Source organism: Artemia franciscana, unplaced genomic scaffold (genome assembly GCF_032884065.1).
Source record: "Artemia franciscana unplaced genomic scaffold, ASM3288406v1 Scaffold_7066, whole genome shotgun sequence".
Classification (NCBI taxonomy): domain Eukaryota; kingdom Metazoa; phylum Arthropoda; class Branchiopoda; order Anostraca; family Artemiidae; genus Artemia; species Artemia franciscana.
Window position 1 is genome coordinate 1 of NW_027067208.1, and position 14,906 is coordinate 14,906.

General features: G+C 35.9%; 6 pseudogenes; 2 read left to right on the forward strand and 4 right to left on the reverse strand.

Annotated features, from left to right (window-relative positions):
* The first annotated feature begins 17 nt into the window (after positions 1–17).
* On the forward strand, positions 18–2,258 carry LOC136043536 (NADH-ubiquinone oxidoreductase chain 5-like; annotated as a pseudogene).
* A 176-nt stretch (positions 2,259–2,434) lies between these two features.
* LOC136043538 (cytochrome c oxidase subunit 3-like) lies at positions 2,435–3,222 on the reverse strand (annotated as a pseudogene).
* LOC136043534 (ATP synthase subunit a-like) lies at positions 2,435–3,896 on the reverse strand (annotated as a pseudogene).
* A 269-nt stretch (positions 3,897–4,165) lies between these two features.
* Positions 4,166–5,635, reverse strand: LOC136043533 (cytochrome c oxidase subunit 1-like; annotated as a pseudogene).
* On the reverse strand, positions 4,978–6,445 carry LOC136043535 (cytochrome c oxidase subunit 1-like; annotated as a pseudogene).
* Positions 6,446–8,900: 2,455 nt separating this feature from the next.
* LOC136043537 (NADH-ubiquinone oxidoreductase chain 1-like) lies at positions 8,901–13,848 on the forward strand (annotated as a pseudogene).
* The last annotated feature ends 1,058 nt before the right edge of the window (positions 13,849–14,906 follow it).

Consider the following 14,906-nt stretch of genomic DNA (forward strand, 5'->3'; position numbering starts at 1 on the left):
CTCTGACAGTATTGTTATATTTTGTATCAGGCTATATCTTACTATTTACCGGAGTAATAAGTGTTTGTTGCTCATTTTTATTATTCCTATCAGATGAAATCTACTTATTAAAAGTATCCTTTTTGCATTTGGATTACCAAGTGTGCTTCGGTTGGCTAGGACTATCATTCATCTTCTTAGTTCTCTTAATCTCTTCTCAGGTTATAATTTATTCTTCTTATTATATAAGAGGTGAAACTTTTGTTAATCGTTTCATATACATAATATTAGGATTCATCTCATCTATGGTTCTGCTGATTATATCTTCGGATGGATTAAGATTAATATTAGGTTGAGATGGGTTAGGTATCACTTCATATCTATTAATTATATTTTACAAAAATTATAATTCTTCCTCTAGAGGAATAATTACTATCTTAAGAAATCGAGTAGGTGATGTACTAATTCTATGGTCATTAGGGCTAATATTTTACTCTAAGAGCTGGGATTACATATTCTTAAGATACTTCTCTTTATCAATTATGCTTTTCTTTATTCTATCTTCTTTTACCAAAAGAGCTCAATTACCTTTTTCTGCATGGCTACCAGCAGCCATGGCGGCTCCTACTCCCGTCTCATCCCTAGTCCATTCATCCACACTAGTGACAGCCGGGATTTATCTGATAATTCGTTTGTCCCCTTCATTTGAAGAGAGAGGGTGTTTTTTACTCGTTGTCATAGGGGCCTTAACTTCCTTTTTTTCAGGCCTGGCTGCATTCGGAGAAAACGATCTAAAACGAGTAATTGCGTTATCTACATTAAGCCAGCTAGGGGTAATAATATTTTCTCTAGGTTTAGGGCTCACTCTATTTTGCTATTTCCACCTTTTTGCCCATGCACTTTTTAAGGCTCTTCTTTTTATGTGTTCGGGGGTCGTAATCCACTCACTAGGGGTACAAGATATACGTCGAATAGGAGGGGTGTCCAGGATACTCCCTTACACTAGCTATATTATCTTAGTTTGCTCTCTTAGATTAATAGGGTTCCCATATTTATCGGGCTTCTTTTCAAAAGATCTAATTATTGAATCTTCAGAGAGTCTATATATATTATTTCCTAGCGTACTTATATCAGTTTCATGTCTTCTAACAAGAAATTATTCTTCACGAATTGCAATAATATGTTTGTGCTCCTACAATTATAATTTAAGCTGTCAATACAGGGACGAAGAGGGGGATTATTTAACTCCTCTTTTTGTTCTTTATTGAGGGGCTGTTATAGGGGGGTATATTTTTTATTGATGTTTTCTGGGGGACGTAAGAATCATCTTAGGTCCATTTGAAAAGATTCTCCTCCTCTCCCTTATTACAGTAGGGGTGATTTTACCTTACTTTGTCAAATCATTTAGTTTAAGCCTAAGACATTATGTAAGTAGAATAATATTTTTACCATTCATTACAGGGCGAACAAGCTTCATACCTTTATTTATGGGTGAACTCCTCTATCATGAGGGTGATTGTGGTTGGGTAGAAGAAGCGGGGCCGTCATTAATCTATCATAATAGCTTACGGGGGTCATCTCTATTTTCGTTTCTAACCTCCTCTCCATATAAGGTACTTATTCTATCTTCTTTATTATTCACACTATTTATATATTTCTATAGCTTAATAAGAGCACAACACTGAAGATGTTGGAGTGGATGATTCCTGGAAATATTTAAAGGACATTTATCCATTTATGCATTGAAAATGCATTGTATTAAATATACTATATAAATAGGCAGTGAGTAGAATTTAACTACCCGGTTGAAGAGTTAGCAGCTCCCATCCTTCTTTCTGCCTCTTAACAGGGGTCATCCCTTCCTCTTCATTAACAATGAAGCGCTATCAATTAGCTTCTGCTAAAGAGTGGGGGCCGAAAGGCCTAAATTCAGGTCGAAACTGGATTTGATAACATCAATTCTCACTCTGAGAGAAGGAACATTCCTCTTTTAGGATGCAAACCCAATGTTCTATTTAAACTATTCTCCTGAATAAAGTGTCTTTGATAAAGTTAACGGCTATTTAATTCATCTTAGGGCACCTTCCCTTCACTCATAAAATACCCCTGCAACAAGGATGAAAGTAAAGAAGATAATCAGGTAGGTTGTCGGTCAAGATATATTCAAATATACTATAGGTAGGAGTAAAGTAATCTCTACATCAAAAATAAGAAAAATTAGGGTAATAACAAAGAACCGAATAGAAAAGGGGGTACGAGAGGAATTCAAAGGATCGAATCCGCATTCAAATGGTGAACTCTTTTCTCGATCCAGAGAGACTTTCTTATTCACAAACATTCCGAGGGTTAATATAATAAAAACAAGCATAAAAATTCTTAATCAAATTAAAATAATTATCTTTCCCTAACAGGATCTCTTGATTGGAAGTCAAGTATAATATTTATACTAGAAAGATTCTATTCACCTCATCAGTAGATAGAAAGATAGAGAAACAATCAGACAACATCAACAAAGTGTCAATATCAAGCTGCAGCTTCAAACCCGAAATGATGTTGGGGAGAAAAGTAGCACTTAGCGTGACGCAAGATACAAATTATAAGAAAAATAGTACCAATAAGTACATGCAAGCCATGAAAACCTGTCGCTAAAAAGAATGTACACCCGTAGATTCTATCCGCAATAGTAAACGAGGCTTCTATATATTCCAACCCTTGAAGAAATGAAAAATATAGCCCCAGCAATACAGTGAATAGAAGTCCCTGAAGGCATTGATCAAAATTATTTTCTATTAAGGCATGGTGGGCTCAAGTTACCGTAACTCCTGAAGCCAGCAGGATACTTGTATTAAGCAGGGGTACTTGAAATGGATTAAAGCTTTCCACTCCAATTGGGGGTCATAGGGCCCCAACTTCAATATTTGGCGACAGACTTCTGTGAAAAAATGCCCAAAAGAAAGAGACAAAAAAGAAAACTTCAGAGATAATAAATAGGATTATTCCCCATCGCAACCCAAATCCGACCTTCGTTGAATGTATACCTTGAAAAGTAGCTTCTCGTGATACATCTCGTCATCATTGATACGAAACAAATATGATTGTTATTAATCCTGTAAAAAATAGCATTCTATCAAATGAATGAAACCATTTGACAAGTCCAGAAGTCATTGCAAAAGCTCCCATTCCGGTAGCTAGGGGTCAAGGTCTAATATTAACCAAATGATAGGGGTGATTTAATTGATTCATTATTCTCTTGCGTAGAGAGTCATTAGAGTCATAAAAACATAAGATTGAATAATAGCTACAGAGAATTCCAATATTAATAGGATAATCTGTGAAAATACTACAATTGTAGTAACATATAAATTTTCCAGGGTACCTTGAGCCCCTAAAAGAGTCAATAGGAGATGGCCGGCAATTATATTAGCCGCAAGACGGACAGAGAGTGTAATAGGCCGAATCATATTTCTAATGATTTCAATTAATACCATGAAGGGTATTAAAGGTACCGGTGTTCCTAAAGGTACAAGATGGGCTAAAGCATTCGTTGTCTCCCTAATCCAAGTATATAGAATAAAAGAGATCCACAGAGGAACTGCTAGTCTTAAGGTAACTGATAAATGTCTAGTAGCGGTAAAAATATAAGGGAATAAACCGATAAAATTATTAAATAAAATAAATAAGAAAAGGGCAATAACTAGGATATTGGCACCAAATCTTGCTGGGCCTATAAGGAGGGATACCTCTCGATTCAATCCCATTAAAACTCTCTTAGCCAAAAATTGAGGTCGTGAAGGAATCAATCAGAAAGATATTACTACAAACAGAAGCGGGACTAGCATTCTTAATCAGTTGGATAAAAAAGAGGAAGTCGGATCAAATACTGAAAAAAGGTTTGCTATCATTTTCAATTTAAGTAAACAGTTCGATCAGAGAAGCCTTCAGCTGAAGAAACCGAACGGGGTTGATAAAGAAAAAATACTATAGTTATAATAGCTCACAGTAAAGCTATAGAGACAAGGAAGACCATAATTCAAGGAAGTGGTATCATTTGAGGAATAAGAGACTGCCATCGGCTTCTTAAAGTTGACAACCTTATATTTATTAATAAACTAAGTCTCTGTACCACAGGGGGTAATTACCATAAGAGAGCTTAAGAGGCTACCGCTTGACTTTCAGCCACCCTATGAAATGTGTAACTCAAGTCACTTTAGAAAGTCTCTCTCTCCAACAGCTTCAATTACAATAGGTATAAAACTATGTCCAGATCCACAAATTTCGGAACATTGTCCATAAAATACTCCGGGTATATTCACTAGAAGTCTGGACTGATTAAGCCGGCCTGGGACTGCATCCATCTTAATACCTAGAGATGGCACAGCTCATGAGTGTAGAACGTCATCTGAAGTAATTATCAGACGGATAGCTTGATTATAGGGCACTGGCATACGATTGTCCACATCAAGTAAACGATATATACCGGTAGAAAGTTCATTTGAAGGGATCATGTACGAATCAAATTGAACATCGTCAAAATCAGAGTATTCATAGGATCAGTATCACTGATGCCCCGTTACTTTAATAGTCAAGGCAGGGTTATGAATTTCATCAATTAAATAGAGAAGACGGATAGAAGGAAGGGCAATAGCTACTAAAACAATAGCAGGAATAATGGTTCAAACCGTCTCGATTGCCTGGCCGTCAAGTAGATAACGATGGAGAAATTTATTAGAAAACAATGCAGCTAAGAAAAAGCCTACAAGAGAAGTAATTAAGATTACCACTAGTAAAGCATGGTCATGGAAAAAAATAAGTTGTTCTATGAGAGGTGAGTTCCCATTTTGTAAACCTAGTTGGAATCATTGAGACACTTTTAAAGGGGGTACCCATCTTTGGAGCTTAAATCCAATGCATATATGTTTCTGCCACTTTAAAATGTAGAGATCATAGTAATTTCTTCATAGGAGTGATCAGCAGGCGGATGGGGATGATTTCATTCCACACTTGATCTTAAATTAAGTGAAAAAATATTAATTCGTTTAGCGATCATGGCCTCTCAAATACAAAAAATAAATATTAATGTAGCAATTATAGATATAACTCTCCCTAATGAAGAAATTACATTTCATGAAGCATATGTATCTGGATAATCTGCGTAACGACGTGGTATTCCAGCGAGACCTAAGAAATGTTGAGGGAAAAAAGTTAAGTTTACTCCTAAAAATATAATAAAGAAATGTACCTTAAGAAGAAACTGATTCATTCTTAATCCAGTCATTAGAGGAAATCAATGTACAAATCCTGCTATGATAGCAAAGACAGCACCCATTGATAAAACATAGTGGAAATGGGCAACTACATAATAAGTATCATGGAGAACAATATTAATTCTAGAGTTCGACAGGACAACTCCTGTAAGCCCCCCCACAGTAAACAAAAATACAAATCCTAGGGCCCACAACATAGATGGAGTTATAGTAAGTCGTGTCCCGTGTAAAGTTCCGATTCATCTAAAAATCTTAATTCCCGTAGGAATTGCAAGAATCATAGTTGCAGCAGTAAAATAAGCTCGAGTGTCCACGTCCATTCCCACAGTAAATATATGATGAGCCCAGACAACAAAACCAAGAATACCAATTGCAAGTATAGCATAAATCATACCTAATGTACCAAATGCTTCCTTCTTACCTCTTTCTTGGCTAATAATGTGGGACACTATCCCGAATCCAGGTAAAATTAAAATATACACTTCAGGATGGCCAAAAAATCAAAATAAATGTTGATAAAGGATGGGATCCCCACCACCTGCGGGGTCGAAGAAAGAAGTATTTAAGTTACGATCAGTTAACAGTATGGTAATAGCCCCCGCTAGGACTGGAAGTGATAAAAGGAGAAGAACGGCGGTGATTCCCACTGCTCAAACGAAGAGAGGTATACGGTCAATAGATATTGACTGAGGTCGTATATTAATGATAGTAGTAATAAAATTCACAGCCCCTAAGATAGAGGAAACTCCAGCTAAATGAAGCGAGAAAATAGCTAAATCTACAGAAGGTCCGGCATGAGCAATGGCTGAGGATAGGGGGGGATAAACTGTTCATCCAGTTCCTGCACCTCTCTCAACTATAGATCTGGCCAAGAGAAGAGTCAAGGATGGTGGGAGTATTCAAAATCTTAAATTATTTAACCGGGGGAATGCTATATCCGGGGCCCCTAATATAATGGGTACTAGCCAGTTACCAAATCCCCCAATCAAGATTGGTATAACCATGAAAAAAATTATAATAAATGCATGAGCTGTCACAATAACATTATATACTTGTTCATCGCCAATCAGGGAACCTGGTTGACCCAACTCTGCTCGAATGAGCATTCTTAAAGAAGTCCCGACTATACCTGCTCAAGCCCCAAAAATAAAGTATAAAGTTCCAATATCCTTGTGATTTGTAGAATAAAATCAACGTTGCATAAGTAAAGTGGCCGATTATAGGTGCTAAATTGTAAATTTAGTTAAGGATTATTCCCTTTACTATGGTTAACTTATGGCTCAGTAGTTTAAAAAAAATACAAGATTGCAAATCTTGAGTTGTTTCTAACCCGGGCCTAATTAATTAAAAATTATTTTATTGTAAGCAGGGTAATGTGTATATAAGTGTTCTGTGCACGTAAGATTTTGATTCTTAAAGAGAAATTTACATTTCATATATAATAAGAAGAGATGAGGTGCCTGATAAAAAGGATTACGTTGATACTGTAATTATGTAGATAATACCCTCATCTATATTAAAGTAAATTATTAAAGCTTAAGAACATCTTATTTCCAGCTTTGAAGGCTGGTAGTTTAATTAACTTAAAGCTTTACAAAAAGAATAGAGGAAGAAAAATATTAAACCCTATTGATAGAATACCCGGGATCTCTATTTTCTTAGACTTTACCTCTGAGGGAAATAAAAGAGATCTCATAGCAATCTTAAAATAAAAATAGACTGAGAAACATGAAGACACAACAAGGGCTAACACAAGAAGGGGGGATAAAATATTTATTTCCAGAGATATCCATTTAATAAAAAATCCCAGGAATGGGGGCAACCCGGCTAAAGAGAGAAGATTAAATGAGACCGAAGCTTTATAAATTAATCTAGCATTACTATTCATTTGGGCGAGGGAGTACGTACCCCTTTGCTGTAATAAAATTACCACAAAATATAGAATAGCCAAGTAAGTCATATAATAAACTAATATCAAGAAAAATCTACTTATATTAACTATTAGTCAAGATAAATGTCTAATGGAAGAAAACGCTATAATCAGGCGAAGGTTGGATTGGTTAATCCCACCTAATCCACCAATAAACGCTCTAATAAAAATGAAAAAAGAATTTGTGAATTGTAGTATAGCCAGTCCAAGAAGAGGGCCAATTTTCTGAAAAGTTATTAAAAGGGATAAAACCTTTCATGATATAGATTTAGAAATACTTACTAATCATATATGGAACGGGGCCGCACCAATCTTAATTAATAGGGCAAAAGGAATTAAGAATGAAAAGGATTGATTCAGAATACTCGCTAAAAAGATAACTGAGGCTACTGACTGAATTAAAAAATATTTTAATCTATTTTCTTTTCTTTCTTCAATTATGATAGGGATAAAGCTTAAAGAATTTATTTCTATTCTAAGCCACAAGCCTAACCAAGAGTGGGAGGACACTATAAGAATATAAGAAAAAAATAGGCATAATCACTTAATCATTTAAAGAGAGATTACTCTATCATTGGGGTATGAGCCCAGTAGCTTAATTTAGCTTACTCTTTAACACCCCTAGGAGAGAAGAACCCCCCCCCCCCGAGTTTATGCTTCAAACTGAAGCGTAACGAGGGAGGGAGTTCTTCTCTTAGGTTAATTCAAATAAAATAACTCTATCCTTTTTAACAGTAGATAATATCAGACTGCTATCAAACATTCAACTCCTTCTCTAATTAACGATCATGTTTATACCCCACACTAGGAGTAGGATTAGATTATTGATTTTCTCTCAAAAAATATAAAACTATCGGTCTCCTAATTTGTTGGGGAGACCAACCTATATTGGGTCATCCCCTGTAGGGGGACAATCCAGATTGCTCTTACCGCCTCCCCGCTGAAATAGAATAAAATTATTTATTTTACACTTTCTGAAGAAAAATTTGAGTCGGTGCAATTTGCCTTTTTACAGGATTGAAGGCACTATTCTGAAAAGGCTGTTTTTGAGGTAAATATCGAGAATCTCGGCATTAAACGTGTAAAACGGGGTCACAAAATTCCCTAAACGCAAACTTTAAGCTGATTTTTAACGATTTTACGGGTTTTTCAATTTTCAATTTGAAACAATTTCACCTATATAGAACGTCATTGTAATGATATAAAATAAGACAAATAATATTTTATTATGAGTACATTTAATTAGATATAAACTTATCCGTAGTATTTTTTCCTTGTCCTAACACTTAGTGTTAGGACAAAAAATACTACAAATAAGTTTATAACTCTATTAAATTTTTAAACCCTCTTAAGAGGGTTGTATTAAATGAGATAATGATTTTATTTATCCTGGAACACTAAATCTTCCAGGATAAATATAAACCAATATCTCTTTGTTATTAAAGAAATCCTCCTAAGAGGGTTTAAAATAAAATTTAATACCATATAAACGATATAAATAACGTACATTCACATCTCTTTTATTATACTAATAAAAGAGCGGTGAATGTACTATACAGAACGCTATATAAATAACATTTAATTATGTGTATGTACGTAGGCTTGACTCTTTAACAAGGCCCCTCCTCAGACATGTAGGTCTATGCCTACATGTCTGAGGGGGGGGGGCTTGTCTTAGAGGTAGCCTACGTATTTAAACATATCATTTTACCAATCTACATTTCATAAATTACGTTATCATGTGTTATATTCCACCATCCATCTTTTTAAATGGCCGTTAACTTTAGTTGTTTGTTGTGTGAGGTCATGTAACTAAGTATCATTTATATGGTAATTTCAGGCATTTAGGGGCGGGTTAATTCCCTATTTAACCTTTTTATTTTTTTTTATCATCATCACCATTGTAAATATGTAAATGCAAGTATTTAAATAAATTTTAATTTTCACTCACATTTACACGTAGCCAATAAAAGTTCAATTCTGCTAATTTCATCATTCATAGTCATTTTCACTTATCGTATCTTAATGGGGTAATCATCTAGACAGACAAGATCTAATAACCAAACAAGTAGTCACTCTAAATTATATAATGTCTCTATCGTGTCAGTCATCCACACTATTTATTTTTTATTCCAGACATCTGCAGCAACGTCTAGAGTATTTTCTACATTCAAATAAGGTTATCGAGGAGATATTTCACTTTTCACGGCGGCTAGATAATGGGTTTCGGTCGTTTGCCGGGGTGATTGCTTTCAATGACCTTGTAGATCTGATCTTCCATTACTTGCACTCACATACTCCATTCTTAAACACACTCAAATTAGTAAATAATTCTCATCTTACTTCTTTGTCCGCCATTATTATTTTCCGTTACAATATCATTTTTATACTCTATTTAGTCTTTCTCACCCCAGCATCTAGCAGTAAAAGTTTGATTCTAGCTAGTCTATTTACTCTTTCTACGAGTCATATGCAAGATATCATTATAGGTTAGAAGTGCAGTGATTGACATTACTGCCTACTTCTTAGGTATAGCGAATGAAAAGATAGGGGGACCATTTTGTGCCAGCATCCGCGGTCATCTATAAATATTTAGTACCTGTACTAGATAGAGGCCGTAACCCCCTAGCTTGAGGAGAATAGCGGCTAATACTATAGACCCGGTTACTGGAGCCTCTACGTGAGCCTTAGGTAATCAAATGTGTGCAAAATAAACTGGGAGTTTCACTAGAAAAGAAAGGATGGCTAGCAAGAAGATTATCTTGTCTATGAAATTGCCCCAAAATTGCAAGAAGGATGACGAATAAATACTCGTGTGAGCGATAATGATAAAGAGTAGAGGTAGAGAGGATAATAGAGTATAGAATAAGAAATAATAGGAAGCGGGTAGACGCTCTGGCTGGTAACCTCACCCGAGGATTAAAATGATTGTGGGAATTAGAGAACACTCAAAGAAGACGTAGAATAAGATGAATGACTGCGTAGTAAAAGTGAGTCACAGGAGGACAAACAAGCTCACGAGGATAATTCTATAGCTTAATGGCCAACTTGGCTTTAATCTAATAACTATTAAAAAGAAAATTCCTGAAGTCAATGTTAAAAGAGTAACTCCCCACTCTAGATGAAATTCTGATATTAACTTGTATATTAATATTAAATATATTAGACTTGAGGTAAAGAACCACTTATTCATTTAGGAACTGTACTTGATCTGATCCTGACGAACGTACTAAAGATACCAATACTGATAGTCCTAGAGCTCCTTCACAAACTGTGACTCTAAGAAAGATGAATGCGTTAATTATTCTCATATAGTTTGAATATACCAATAGTCTGAACAATAAAAGAATGAGAAATTCTAATCTCAATAGAGTTACTAGAAGATGCTTGTTTCTTGAAGAGAAAATTAGTAGTCCTAGAGAAAGTGATAAATAAATTATTATGATTGACTGAGTAATTAAAAAATAATGTCGGTCTTGTAAACCGAATTTAGAGGAATCTCTCGGTCTTCAAAAGAGTTATTAACATCTTTAACTTCCAAAGTTAATATTTTTATTAAACTACCTTTTGACGTCCTAGGATCTATCGTTGTTATTTCCATATTTATACTTCTAATGAATCATCCTCTTGCTTTTACACTCTCGTTGTTCGTTCAAACTTTATTGATTTGTGTTATGCTTAAAAATGTTTCTCTGTGGATTTCACTAATTCTCTTTTTGATCTTTCTAGGGGGGATTCTGGTAATGTTTATTTATGTGTCTTCGCTAAGAGCTAACGAGAAATTTGCTGTGGATTTAACGTCATTCATATGGGTGGTACCTACAATTGTCTTGTCTTTCTTAGTTTTAAATAGGAATTTCATGTTTATGAGCCCTTCCTCGGGCTACCTCTATCCTACAAGGCCCTAGAGCAAATATTTTAGGTGAACAGAGGAGCTTTGGGACAAGTATATTTTAGATCAATAAGGGTGAAATCTGTATTTATTCTCCATTTGTTTGAATAAAGCACTCTTTAGATGGCCAAACAACTAGGATTAGATACCCTATTAGTCCATCTCCAATTAACCTGGGTAGTATTATTTAAACCTAAAGAATTTGGCGGTTTCTAAACTTACTAGAGGAACCTGCCCCGTAAACGACAACCCACGAGACAACTAACCCGTTCTTGTGAAACAGCTTATATACCGTCGTTCAGGGGATTAAATAAATAACTGCTCTTAATTGCCTAGGCCAAAAAATCAGATCAAGGTGTAGCTTATGTTCGGGAGAGGGTGGGTTATAATAAGAACTTACACGGAACCTCTATGTTACCATGGAGAAGAAGGTGGATTTAGAAGTAAGGCTTATCAACCTGAAGGAGGCTCTGAGAAATGTACACATCGCCCGTCGCTCTCTTGTCCGAAGAGATAAGTCGTAACAAAGTAGGTATACCGGAAGGTGTATCTTGAAAGAGGGAGGGAGTTTGAATAAACATTTTGCTTACACTAAAAAGATACTCTTGAGAGTGCTCTCTAAATCTTTATTTACAAATTTATTTAAAACAATATTATATTAGTAAAAGAATTGAATTTATTCAAGGTCTAAGTACTGAAAAGGAAAGTCCACTAATTACAAAGAAGTTATTGTTTGTACCTTTTGTATCAGGGTTTATTAAATTTCTATCTTTATTGCCGAATCCCGAAACAAGGTGATTTATATTGGTCAAAGATGATTGTTTCATAAATCTCTTCAAGACTAATATCGTTGTGAAAAATATTTCGTACCTTTATATCTGGTTGGCAGAATACTCCTTTAGGGTACTCCGCAAGGAAGATTTTCTAGGGGACGAGCTCTAGAAAAAATTATATTATAATATCAAGAAAAACATGATTAGGCTTAAAAGTTGCCTCGGTTTAATAACCATTGTTACTAAAATGATAATTTCAAAATAATTAATTCAGACTAGCCGATGCTAATTACATAAATCTAGCAATCACAATGATAGAATTAGTAGAACTATAAATGCACTTAACATAATGTTCCTCATAAAATCCCAAAGGAATTCGGCAAAACTCATCTCCGCCTGTTTAACAAAGACATCGCCTCCTAACTTTGGGAGGTCGAGCCTGCCCACTGATGAATTAAAGGGCCATGGTATACTGACCATGCGAAGGTAGCATAATCATTAGCCTTTTGATTTGAGGCTGGAATGAATGGTTTGACGAGAGATGGTCTGTCTCTTCGATTAAATTGAAGTTAATCTTTAAGTGAAAAAGCTTAAATGTACTTGGAGGGCGATAAGACCCTATAGATCTTTACATTTAATTCTTTTGTCTTGCGGTAGGTAATTAGACAGAGTAAAGTAATGTTCGGTTGGGGCGACGGTAAGAACAGAATAAACACTTACAACATAAGCACATCAATAAATGACCATTGATCCTTAGATGAATAAAGACCAAGTTACCTTAGGGATAACAGCGTAATTCTTTTTGAGAGTTCAAATCGACAAAAGAGTTTGCGACCTCGATGTTGGTTCAGGGACCCTACTCGGTGCAGCAGCCTAGAGAGGCAGTCTGTTCGACTGTTAAACCCCTACGTGATCTGAGTTCAGACCGGCGTAAGCCAGGTTAGTTTCTACCCCCAAGGCAAATCCACTCATGATAGTACGAAAGGACCTCTTGAGATTTTATGTCAGCTTGGCAGATAAATGCGTTAGATTTAGGATCTATTTATAAGGGGACCTTAGTTGATAGCACTAGCTTAAATGATCTATTTTATTTTTTTACAAGTAGTTATGGTTTTAGTTTCAGTTGCTTTTCTAACACTATTAGAACGAAAGATTTTGGGTTACATTCAGTTGCGTAAGGGCCCAAATAAAGTCGGTTTCCTTGGGATCCTACAGCCTTTTTCTGATGGGATCAAACTATTTTGTAAGGAAGTGTCACTTCCTCTTATCTCTAATTTCATACCGTATCTCGTTGCTCCTGTGTTCAGTTTATTCCTTTCCTTTTTCTTATGAACTCTAGTCCCATTTATTTCTTACGGTGTAAAACTCAGCCTATCATTCCTATTAGTCATCTGTGCAATGAGAGTGAGAGTATACAGAATTATGGTTGCAGGTTGGTCCTCTAACTCTAAGTATTCTTTGCTAGGAAGAATTCGGGCAGGGGCACAGACCATCTCCTACGAGGTATCTTTGATTATTATTATCCTTTCTCCTTTAATGTTATTTAAAAAGCTCGATCTAGAAGGGTACCTAGTCAAATCTTCTTACGTAGGGTGACCTTTATACTTATGTCTTCCTCTAGGATTGTGCTGATTTATCACAATTCTGGCAGAGACTAATCGAACACCCTTCGATCTAGCTGAGGGTGAATCCGAGTTAGTGTCGGGGTTCAATACAGAATATATAGGAGTCGGTTTCGCTCTAATTATATTATCAGAATACGCCAGCATTCTTTTTATATCTCTACTATTTAGTGTAGTATTCGGGTCTATAAGCTTCTTTATATTTTGCTTAGTGGTGTACTCCTATCTCTGGAGACGCGGCTCTTATCCCCGCTATCGTTATGATAACCTAATACATTTATGCTGGAAAAGTCTTTTGCCCACATCTTTAATATTCCTGTGTTTTTACTGAAGCCTTTCTCAAGGGGGTTAAAAATAAAGACCCCTGGTCGTATAATCAACCTTATTCTGCTTTCAAAACAGATGCTTTAATCGGCCAAGGGGTCTAATTAGACAATTTTGTCATTTAAATTAATAACAATCGGAGCAAACACAAAATATGAGAAGTAAGCACATGTAAGAATCTGTCCTAGAAAAATATAGGGGTCTTCTACAGGTCGTGCTCCAATTCATGTTAGAAGTAAAAAGACTGATACTCAGGATCAAAACAAAGGCTGGGCCGCAGAATAAAACTCAAGACCTCGAAACTTAGGCTTAAATGTGAAGGGAAGGGACACAAGAATAAGAATAGAAGAAACAAGGGCGATTACCCCTCCTAGCTTATTAGGAATAGATCGCAAAATAGCGTACGCAAACAGAAAATATCATTCCGGTTGAATATGAGCCGGGGTAACCAATGGGTTAGCAGGAATGAAATTATCTGGATCCCCTAGAAGATAGGGTCTAGTTAAGGAGAGAGTCACAAGAAAAAAGATAAGGACTATAAATCCCACGGTATCCTTAATGGTAAAATAAGGGTGGAACGGTAACTTGTCTAAGTTAGCGTTAATTCCAAGGGGGTTATTTGAACCTCTTTGATGAAGGAATAAAAGATGAATTATTGTCAGACCGGCCACCAGAAAGGGGATTAAGAAATGAAAAGTGAAAAATCGCGTCAGAGTGGGATTATCAACAGCAAATCCCCCTCATAACCATTGTACTACATCATTACCAATATAAGGTACGGCAGATACTAAGTTTGTAATTACAGTCGCCCCCCAAAAGGACATTTGACCTCACGGGAGAACATACCCTAAAAAAGCAGCGGCCATTACAAGAAACAAAAGAGCAATTCCAGTCATTCATGTCTCGAAATAATGAAAAGAACCATAATACATCCCTCGGCCAATATGAAAATAAATGCAAATAAAGAAAAAAGAGGCACCATTGGCGTGTACAGTTCGGAGCAGTCAGCCGTAGTTGACATCTCGGCAAATATGGGCCACTCTAGAGAAAGCTAGGTCCACTCTCGCTGTGTAATGCATCGCTAAAAAAAGCCCAGTAATAATTTGAATAACAAGACAGAGG